A 12,182-nucleotide genomic window follows, 5' to 3' on the forward strand; every position below is an offset into this window, starting at 1 on the left:
TACAGCTCCATTTGTCTTCATTTTAGATTGATTCCTGACTTAGTCTTTAGCATTAGGGCATTCAACATTCATGAAGCACTGTTATTTGTTTCAAAATTGAGCAGTCTTCTCTTCCTTAGAAGATATATATATATATATATCTCATACATGCATGATCACTTGCCTCTACTTGGAAAAAGATAAACAGATTCACCTCCTAGATTTGAACCTATGACATTCGAGGGGAGGTGTACTGTCAACTATTCCCACTCACTGCAGTGATCATACCATGGGAAGGACAGTACTGCTTCAAAGGACAGCAGGCTCATGACTAGAGTTTGGGCCTTGTCCCTAAGGAGGCACATTACAGTCCAGCTTTGAACTATTCACTTAACTTCTCTGAGTCTCCATTTCCTTGGCAAAATAAAGATAGATTTGACAATTCACATAAATATTTTGCTAAATAAGACAAAAACTAAATCTAAACATCTAAAAGATCCATTAGCAAACTTGTACTAGAACGAACGCAGCAGGATGGTTAAAGAGGAAGATCACCCTGATTTCTGTTGCAGCCTTATCTCATGTAGCTAAGGGACCTTTGGAAAGTTACTGAAGTGTTTTGTGCCTCAGTTTTCTCATTTTTCAAAGGATAATTTTAGAACTCTGGGGAGCATTATGTTGCATAATACATATAAGGTTCTCAAACCAGTTATTGGTCAATACACACCAGTTAGGATCTTTTAATATAAAAATATCATCCTCAAGTATGGGGCAATTTTAGGTTCCACAAGGTTAATAATTGCACTATATTAAAACCCATCAAATAATTCTAAATCCAAGAATTCATAGTGCCAATTTTTAAAAAATGTCACCTTTGTGGAGGATGATAGGAAAATAATCATTATCTTAAAAACTGGTCAATAAAGAGAAAATACTAAGCCATTCCTATATGAACTAACTGTATCATTGGGTAACTAAAGAGCACATGAGGGCAACTGTCTCCTTACATAATTATGTCAACTAATATGTAAAGAAATATGAAATGTGAAAATTGTCATTTTCAATCCTCAATTACTTACTTAATGGGTATACACATTAAGCATCAGTCAGTGCCAACACCAAAGACAGAAGAAAACCGGACTTTATCCACCTCTTGAAATAAGACAACTCCACCAAGAGTCCTGCAAAAGCCATGCAAGCTGAGCCCGACTCAGAGGCTGCGCCGACAAATTCCACATGGTGAGAAACCGTACAGTTCAATGGGCCCAGTCTCCCAATGAATAAATTTTATTTAAAAAGGGTCAAAAAAGGGAAACAGTGGAAGAACCTATAGATTAAAAAACACTCAAAAGGCATAACCAATTAGAAAAAGAAAAAATAGCAGGCTAAACTATAGTGCCAAAGGATACAGACATGAATGATAAAAATATAAGAGTATCAAGAAAGCAAGTACTATAAAAGCCAGCATTAGGTCGTGGGGGAAAAATGCGAGTATGTTTGGGATTAGAGACATAGGACAGGGATTTTGTGTTGGCTGCAAAGTTATTTCTTGACCAGTATGATGCTTGCAAAACCATTCAACTTGAAACAGCTCATTAAACCTATGAATTTGTTTTGTGTGGCTTCATGTATCTGTTTTTTAAATAAATTACAACATTTAAAAAATAAAAACAAAAACATAAACCTTGGTAGGCTTATCATCATAATCTAACCTGATATATAATCAGCTCAGCGGAAATAGCAAAAAGAAATTTCCTTCCCACAAAAAGATCCTATTTATTACTAATAAGGTAACTTAATCTCATTTCATGCTACCACAGTCATAGTTAGCTCCTGGAAATATTTACAGACATTTTTTTCTTGCTGTAAGGAGAACTGGGGAAAGACTTGGCAATCACTTCTTATCCATAAATTTCAGGGAACTTTTTAAAAATACAAAATGCATGGAACAAATGTTAAAAATAGTACTTGAGAAAGCAGATTTATTTCCCCAAATTCTTGTTTCCCTACCTAAAATGGTATTTTAAACCCTTCCTATCTTTTTCTTTAGTAAGCATTCCAAGACATCCACATTTATATCTATATAATAACTACTTCTGCAAATACTGTATTTTAATCTCATGGGAGTCATTGCTTGTAGTCAGCTCAGTTTGTGATTTAAGCAACGTAACGGTATACTTTACCATTAGACTCTGTCTATCTAAGGCAGATATTATCTCACGGGATATTTAATGAATTTTTAAAGAGAACAAACTTAGGTATTTTCAATAGTTTGGAAATACAGGCCTTATTATTATTATTAGTAGTAGTAGTAGTAGCAGAGGTGGAAGTATATCCCAGGTTTGGGTTGAAACAAAGCGTCTGGATGCTAATAAGCACCTAGTATGGAGGTACATTTCTTCTGTATTTCTGCAGCATATGAGTGAAGTAGTTGTGGCTAGGTCTTGGATTCTGAAATAGAATATTAGAATCCTAGGATGTTAGCCCTGCAAAGCATCTTCAAGATACGCTTGTCCAGTGTCTAGCTAATGGAAGGAATGCCTCATATTTCTGTAGGTATTACATGGCTCTAACTCCGAACCGATGTTTCCAACTTTGGGTCTGGCACAATTCCATGTTTATTACAAATGCATTTCAGTTAACTTACAGGACAACCCAGGGAATTAGATACCACTACAGATGAGGATCTAAAAACGGAGCTTGGAGTCACGGAATTAAATTAGAGAGATGTCACTGTGATTTAAACCTAGTCAAACCCAATATATAATAATAACACAGTCTCCCCATTCCTTTTTGTGACTGTATTGTTTTCCTAGCAAAGTCACTAGATTAGAAGGAAAGGAGCAGACCTATTGAGAAATGGAAATATGAAAGAATCATCAAATCTCAAATCAACAGATTGAAGTGGCTGGGGCAGAAGTAACACAAAACTTAAAGTTGCTAAACCCTGCGGCAGGGATGATACAGGATACTACTATCCTGAGGACTGCCCTGACGTCACACGCCTTCTCATCGGCAGGCTGAAATATTCTGGATGTCAGTCTTCACCAGGGTGGACAATGGGGTAAATTACAAAGAAACATAAAGAAATGTTAAATTGTTATCAAGGTTGATTTACCCCCCTTTCTTTCTTCCAGCCTTTTAGAAAAAGACACACAGAACATTTTTGAGCTTTCTACATGCCAAGCACTGTGCTAGGTGCCCATATTAGAAATTGAATAGAGGACACTCGCAATCCACTTGAAAATTTCAGCACAGACAATGTCTATTCTAGGTATCTCTTGGGAAACTTCTTCAGCTGAGGGAAACTATGTTTTGGTACCTCCAGCAACAGGATCCTTATTTCCTCCTGTGTGTGTCCCACCCATCCCCTTTTCTGACCCCTGTCTCTCCTAACCCATACTCTCTCAGTGCTTCCCACTGGGCCATCCAGCAAAAGATGGCAGAACATGCTGACTCATATTGGATCTTTCAATCAACAATGAGAAATGCTCGCATTGGAAAATGTCAAATTATCCTCGTCATTGGCACCCAAGCATCACCTCATTGACCCTGGCTAAATGCATTGATGTCATAAATACACCTGCGCCAGAAGACTAATTGTCTGACATTGATGAAAAAGTAGGGGAGCACGTAGAATCCCCTCTGGACTCAATAATTCTGTAGAATTAAGGAATTTGTTTGCATAATTTCTCCAGGGACCTGCTTGATTATTCTGCATCAGCTTTGTAACAAATGGTGATAATAGCTACTTTAGAGTTTAAAATAACAGGATCCCAGACAGGGGAACAGGTGCAAAGGGAATTAAATTAAAAATCTCTCTCTCTAGGAAATCAGTGTGTACAAGACTAACTGTTCTGTCTGGGTCCCCAAGCTCTGCATTTCTCATCTCCCTGTGTGAACACGGGACCACTTGAAACCATTTGGTCTCTCACTCATTGTTTGCCAGAACCAACTCTGACTTCCGCTCTGGAAGTACAGGCAACAGCAATTTAAAATTTAAGACCCACATTGTAATTCAGTCATACACTTATTGTGGTTGACCTGCTCTGAAACTCACTTTTTTCCTCAGTCTGATAAGAATCATAAACTATGAAAATTTGTTATATGCTAAGCACTATGTGTTTTACTTATGTATGCCATCTCATCTAATATTCAAATAATTAAAGAACTGCTATTAATTCTTTTTACAGATGAGACTAAGTGGCTTACACAAGTGCTACAACTGCTAAATGCCAGAATGAAAATTTGAACCCAGGACTGTCTGACTCTAGAGCCAGTGCTTGTTCCATTGTACCATGTTGTTGTCAGGTTCCCAGTGCTAGGGCCTTTCTTGCACTTGCCCAGTGCCGTCCAAAGAGCTGATGCCTGAGAGCCCAGAGCAGGATTGCTGGGCCTGCTGCCTGCTCCTCCTGGTGCTGACGACCCACCCTCTGCCTAGATTCCACATCATCACCTCTTAGCTGTTTCTTCTCTGCTCTCCACCTGCCCTTTTGGATTCCGGGATGCTTTTTTACTGCAATCTCCTTCCTCATGTTAATCGTCTGGTGAACTATACATGGTTATGGCTCTGCCTCTTGGGCGTGCTGCTCCCCTGTTCCACTGGACCTTCCCCTGAGCATTTGGATCTGTCCCTCCAGCTCCCATCTTGCCCTACTGGACAAGTTCTAGAATTTCCAAGGCTGGTTTGTGTGTATGTGTGTGTGTGTGTGTGTGTGTGTGTGTGTGTGTGTGTGCATATCTGTGTATTTGGATTTTTTATATTTTGTTTTTATTCTTAAAGCTGTACAAAACAAGGCCATGGTTATTCAGACTATAAGTATCAGTGTGAGAGATCAGCCAATTGGCATAATCCATTATGCCATTGAACTAGATGGCAACCCAGAAGGAAGTAACTCTTGTCCAGACCTTTCTGGCACCAGCATATTGCCTACATTAGCCAAGGGAAGAGGAGATTCCCCTGGTGTGTCTGGAAATCTATAATAATCTTGCAATAGTCTCTTTTCATCAGGCCTTTAAAATGTTCAAAAATTAATATAATTATTTGTATCCACAAAAGAAAAATGAGAACTTGGCACTTGGTAGATTTTACTGGCCAAAAACATTTAACTTGGATATGTAACTTGGGACTATACATATATGTGTATGTATATAATATATATCTCCCATAATATATCTTATAGAGTGTGGTTTCTTTATTATCCTAGAATCACTCATAAGCAAAAAAAAAAAAAAAAAAAGAAAAGAAAAAAAACCTTGGGTGAGCCACATTTTTTGTCCTCTATTTTGTCCTCTAGGTTCTAGGTTGCCCTCTGATCCTGTTCCTCATCTAATGCTGGTCACGTTATAGGCCAGTTTGAAAACAATTCAGTCCACTCAATGTGCAACCTCATCCATTTCCTCAGCTGTATCTTCTCTTATTTTTACTTTTACGTATTTAAGCATAGGTAGAAATCCCAAATACCCTGTGAAATACAGACCAGGGCTCCTTATCCATTTGCCCTGACAATACACAACTTGCATTTCCATGTTGGAGCTGAGGAAGAACTGGCGTCCACTCTAGGTTTGGATGAGGAAAATCCAAAAAACCTAGTGTTTTGACTCCAATAGAAAACATAAAATATATATCCAAGTACATCTATGCATATACATATGTGTATTTGTGTGTGGAGTATGTATACATTTCTATATAGAAGATCCAGGAGATCTCTAATTGAATATAAATGATATTGGGCCACTTAAGTAGCAAAATTTCATTTTAAAGAGAAAGAACAAAATTGGAAATATAAAACTCAATATGCAAATATGCATATTTTCTTACATTTAATAAAGTTTAGGTTTAATTGCACTGCATACTAATTTATGAATGAGTAACTATGTCAAGTGCTGACATTTTTAAGTAATTTTTCCTTTACAAATTTTATGATTGCATGGTATGTTCCCTTTATATTTCCTTTTTTTAGCCCAATCACAAAATATCCATACTTAAATTTAAAAAAATAATTAACAGTACCACAATGTGCCAAAGGGGTTGCTTAATCTTTTGGTGTTCTTTCTTTCTTTTTTTTCAGCAGCAATCCTGTCATCATTATATTGCCTTCCTCCCCCTCTTCCTTCTTTTTCTCCTTTTTTTTTCTTTTTCAAATAAGGTAGTTGGCAATAGTTTTGGGTGTGATTTGAGTAATTCTTCAATTACTCAATTCTTCAATTACTACAAAGGATCCATGAAATACTGCACATACTGCAAAATTTTCAGTTCTATTTTGTAATCAATTTGCCTTGAATTTATATTATATTGTCAGATGCAACATTTGGAAATCAATGAGAGATGATGTACACAGGCATGATGTGTGAGTGGAGATGGATGATTGAGTGGGGGCTAATTTTATAAGTATTTAATGTATTAGTGAACACTTTTATGTTATAAAAAACTCACTTCTATACACATCTTCCTAACTTTACGGACTTGGGTAATAGAAACCCATATATATCATCACAGCATTAGAGTATAATAGAAACTTGTCTCACATTTTTTACTTACCATGTGTCATAGACATTTTTCATATTAATACCTATAAAGCAGGCAATGGTCAGAGAGGTAAGGTGACACGGACAAAATCACATAGCTTGTTAATAACATGCCAGGCAGAGACACCTCACCCCTTGTCCAGCTTATTGTTGTGCTTAAATTAAACCATATTTACGACAGGATCCATATTTTTAAAATAAATTATCTTGGTATTTGTTATGCAAATTTTATACTTGCTAACATGCCAATTCTTAATTAAGAATCTGTAAACAAAGAAATCTCATACATAAGTAATTCTATAGTTAGAATGCAACTTCTAAGAATTGGAGTTTGGTCAGAATAACATCTCCAACACCTGTTTTCTTAAAACACGATTTCTTTACATACTTTCAAAAGGAGGACTGCAACATTACTGATCCCATCTGCAAGGAGGCCTGAAAATCCATTACTGAGAAATCAGGTTTGAAAGTAAATGTTACATTTTACACTCAAGAAAAACACATTCTTTTGCTGCTAGAAAGGTAACACTACATGGAGGATGCACAGAAATTTAAAATGTGTTTTTGGAGAAATTACTTCAAAAATTTGGAAGAGTGATGCATGGTATCACTATAATTGTAATTACAATAATAATTTAAGAAATGCAAAAGTATATATGTTAATAGAGGCAAATAAGACATTTTAAATAAATAATTATGCTAAAAGAGTATGATTATTTACTCTTTTAAAATCAAACTTCTCCTCCCACCTACCCAAAATGAAAAGAGATCCAGCTCCCATAATTGCAGAGGAAAAGCTCTCAGCTGACTTAACTGTGTTCACTTACATGAAATATCTAGGTCACAGGCACGCTTAGTTCACTATTTCCATACTGATCCCTAGAGATGTGTGCAATGAGAGTAATTTCGAGTAGAAGTCCAATATTGGAATCTCCTGAGTAGTTGCTGCACATTTCCTAAACCTATTATTTCTTAAATACGGTCCCAAGTTGCTCCAGGTACTGGAGAATCTGAAGGAAATGGTCAAAATGGAAAGTGGCAGGTGTAACAGTAATTTTGAAGCCTCTGGTTTTATGCGAAAGTTATGGAAACTTTGTCTTTTACTTCATAGTATATGCGTACAACTTACTGCAAAAACAACATACTGTTGGGGCTTTAAACAATAAGCGTGTATTGAGCTCAGTGGGTAGGACGTTAACTGGGCCTGTCTGCAGCTGGGTGCACTAGTACTTCTCGGGGGCAGCTCTCTGTAAGCTAATCTAGGAGGGCAACAGCTAGACTTTCTGGAGCAAACTGGCCTCCTTGCTGTCTCTCATCCTTTTGCTGGGACCAACTGCTTACCTGGGCATTCCCTTTCAGGGCAAAGAAGAAAAGTGAGAACAAACCCAACCACCAAGGCTTTCCAAGCCTCCTCTTGTGTCACATTTGCTAACATCCCATTGCCAAAACAAGTCACCTGGTTGAGTTCATAGTCATATTGGGAGGATGCTTCGTAGTTGCAGGGTAGGGGAAATAGAGTCAGTATAATCAATTATGCTATCACTCTACTGTACCACCATAACCTCAAATTTTCAGTAAGAAACTGAGTACCTGGAGATTATAGATTGGCCCACATTTAAGGAAGAATTTATTCCTTTGTTCTAATGTATACTTTAATTATAAGGACAATTCATACTGGAATAAAAAGCATAAAATATTAATATGTTATGTCAGTACAGCACCTTTAGAGGTGTAAAGCACTTTTTAATTCATCATCTCACGTATTCTTTAAACCACCTAATGAAACTTTGGGCCAGGTGGTTGCACCCATTTCAGGGATAAGGAAACTAGATCTCCGAATGGCTTGAACAGCCATGAGAAAAAAAAAAAAACTTATAAAACCAAGGCAAAAACTGTCATTTTTTAATGACTAACCCATCTGTTTCCACTGAAATTTATGGACTTCTTGGACAGAAGTCTTTGCTTAGCTGTCATGTCCTCAGCGCTGTAAAGAGGCTCCAGAGAATCTTACTCCCGGACTGCAGCTTATCCCCCTAAGCTGGGTGAAGTTACCGTGATTTATCAGAGAGAACACTAGGCTGCAGGAGGCACTGAGTTCTGAACCCTGACATGTAGGACCCGAAGAGTCTTTCAACAAGTTATTCAAACTCTCAGAGCTGCATCCTCTTAAGCTGTAAAATGTATATACAAAAACTTGTCTTTTGGAACTATTAGAAATCTAAATAAGGTAATATGGATGAAAATACTCATCCGTCTCTGGATGGACAGTGGAACCTGAGTCTTATTTTTCAGTCTTATTTTTTCTGACTCCCAGGTAACACCCTCCATAAGCCCATAAGTTCGATATAATGATAAATATGGGTTCAGGAAGAAAAATTTCTGATTTTAAGTTTCTTTAAAGACAGATGGCAATATAGATTGACAGATAGACGGATGGATAAACGGAGAGAAATGAGCTGTGCCAGTAATTTTTCTTTCTTTTTCGTGTTGAACGAATTCCAAAATTGCAGGAAGTTTATAAAAATAGTGCCAAAAAACAAGTATTTTCTTTCCTGAACCATTTGAGAATGTGTTGATATGATGTCCCATCACCCCTGAATGTTTTAATGCAGTTTTCCTGAAAAATGATGTCAAAATTAGGACATTAATATTGATATATTATTACTATTTGACCCATAGTCCCCATTCAAGTTTTACCAGTTGTCCCAATAATGAGCTTCACAGTAAAAAGATCTAAATCAGGATGATGCATTGTATTTATTGTATTTAGTTGTCACGTGGATGTTTGCCTCCTTCAACCTGGGAGAGTTTCCTGGTCTTTCCTTGGCTTTTATGGCCCCAGTACTTACGGAGATTGCTCACCAATTCTGTCACAGTGTGTCTCTCAATTCAGGTTTGTTTAATGTGCCCTCAAGATTATATTCAGTTTTTGTGCCTTTGGGAAGATTGTCACAGAAGTGATGTTGGGTTTTTCTTGTTTTGTCTATCAGCTGTTGTGTGATTTTGATTTCTTCCATTACTGACAGTTTTCACTTCAAACAGTTGATTAAGGTCATGTCTGCTAAGGTTTCTTAACTAAAGTTAGTCACTTCTTACTACTTGTGAATAATAAATGCTTTAAGGGGAATGACCTTGAAATGATGTAAATATCTGATTCCTCACCAATGTTTGAATCCTTCATTTATTAATTCATATCAGTTTGGACTCAGATTTTTCTAATATATTCACTGGATGAAAATCTCGGGTTTTGCCACACGATCTATAAATTAGCTCTTTTCTATATGCCCCTATCATTATTTGAACATTTCTTTTCTCTTTGGCAAAATAAAATGTTCCAAGCACGTCTTGTATTTTCCCTACCCCAGTATACATCAGGTATTTCTCCAAAAATCTGATTCCTTTTAGTGGGGAATTGCATTTAGCAAACAAGAGCTGGGTATTTAGAAGCCAAGTTTTTCTTATTGCTAGGGAGTGTTGCAGCTTCCAGGATCTCTTCAGTGGACACAGCTAGGCAATATATGTGTGTGTGTGTGTGTGTGTGTGTGTATTCACATACACAGATATACACATACTTACATACACACATATATACATGCCACCATAATAAAATGCCAGAGACTTATTTGCTCACTGTTCTAGAGGCTGGAAGTCCAAGATCAAGGTATCGACAAAGTTGATATCACCCAAAACTCTCAGCTTGGCTTACAGATGGCCTTTCTTCTGTGCATGTGCAACCTTGGTCTTTATGTGTTCAAATTTACTCTTACAAGGACACCAGTCATATTGGATTTGGATCCCCCTAAATGATCTCATTTAACCTTATACCTCTTTAAAGGCCGTATCTCCAAATAGAGTCATATCCTGAGATATGGAGATTAGGACTTTAACATATCTAACAAACATAAAATATCAATCTAATTATGAGTTTGCACTGATACCTCCAATGCCAAGCCAAAACCATAAGGCTTATTCTAATTTTCTCTCTTTTCGTATGCTATACATCTTTTATCCAATAGTGAGAAAACCGACTCCAATTGTACTCAATATATTTACATATTGGATCAATCCCTCCAGTATATCATCGATCTTCCATCTCATCTTGCTTGTGACTTACCACTCCCACCTCTCCACCCTTCCTGGGTAGATACCTCCTTACTCCACTTGGGCACTTAGACACCAACACTCCAGACTATATAGCATCCTGCCGCCAACCAAAACACACACACACACACACACACACACACACACACACACACAAAACAAAATTTGTCTGACCCCAATAAATAAATATTTTTTGAACTGAATTATTCCCAAAGAAGTAAGGAAGATCAGGAAAAAGGAAGAAAGAAAGGGAAGGAGAAAAGGGCAGAGAAAGGGAGAGAAGGAGAGGGGCAGGGAAAAAGGCAAGTATTGGAAAGAGGGCAGGTAGGAAGTACAATTTATTTCTAAAGCAGATTAGGACACTTTTTTTAAAAATCCCCTGAATTTCCCATGTTAACATGGATAACCTAATAGGAACTACTGACTAGAAAAGAGTTTTTAATTATAGAATCCCTTTGGAAAATAGCAAGCTCAAAGAAACTAGGCAGAAACAATAGTCAATTTCTTCAACTTCCAACTTCAAAATAAATTAAAAAATGTATTTATCTTCTTCGGGCAAAACTGTGAAATAACAACAAAGTAAATTAGAATAGATGTTTCCAAAGTCACTGTACAAAGGCAGATTGGTTGACTGGCCGAGTCAAAAGTAGTTGATTATTGATTGTATGACTATGGAAAGGAGGGATGGCAATCAGGTTGGGAGCTGGTTAACAATGGACCTTAGGCTGAAAAGTCATAATAATTACACAGGCATTTGTTTGCAGACACCATCCAATGGCTGTCCTCACAGCTATGCTTGCCCTGATTTATACATTTAAGTTCCTGGCCTGGTGGATGTAGAAAAAGATGATTCTAGATATCATTAGCTGATGCCATAAAAGATACATAAGTGAAAGAATCATCTATCAGTCTCCCAGTAGTCACAAAGCAATGTTCTAATTATGATGGGGTTTTCTTATAGAATTCTCTGCAGCAGCAGTGTTATGTTAAAGGATCCTTAGGAAAGATGAGGTAAAATTAGAGCTTGTGCTTTGAGAATTGCACAAAATCTTATCAACCAGTCTGTACAGATATTCATCAGCACTGGGAGTGTTGTGGACATATTTGTCAAGTTTTTTTAGACAAAGTAATGGCTGTGACCTACTGCTCTCAATGGAGACAGTGAGCTAGCTGGTTGGCTGCACCCCTAGTTATAGTTTCAAGTGCAAATGTATTAAGTTGCTGTAAATGATACATTGGTCTCTCTTGTGCATGAACAGAGTAAATCCAAACCTAAGAGATCATGCCTATTGGGGTACAAGGTCAAGGTCTGGGGCATGATCAATGAAGACCAGAACACTGGTCTGTCCTGATTTCATCAAGATAAACCCATTGGCCACCTGCCTGCTCTCCTCCAAACTTCAGTATTGGGTAATCTCTCTTCTCACTTACCTAAAGCATAGCTCCTTTACCTGCATGATCTAAATAAAAGTAACAACACTCATTTAGAATGTAGTTGGCTCTCAAAGGGAATATTTCACTAATTTTGTTATCTCAGATATTTCTGTTAGCAGAATCTTTTGAAAAAAACAATT

The 12,182-nt window shown here is 37.2% G+C and overlaps 1 protein-coding gene across 5 annotated transcripts in view; it reads right to left on the bottom strand.

Moving 5' to 3' along the window:
• The window catches only part of NRG3 (neuregulin 3), a 1,032,879-nt gene that overhangs the window by 411,043 nt on the left and 609,654 nt on the right, over positions 1–12,182 (bottom strand). The window lies entirely within an intron of this gene.

The sequence above is a fragment of the Lemur catta genome, chromosome 14 (assembly GCF_020740605.2).
Source record: "Lemur catta isolate mLemCat1 chromosome 14, mLemCat1.pri, whole genome shotgun sequence".
Classification (NCBI taxonomy): domain Eukaryota; kingdom Metazoa; phylum Chordata; class Mammalia; order Primates; family Lemuridae; genus Lemur; species Lemur catta.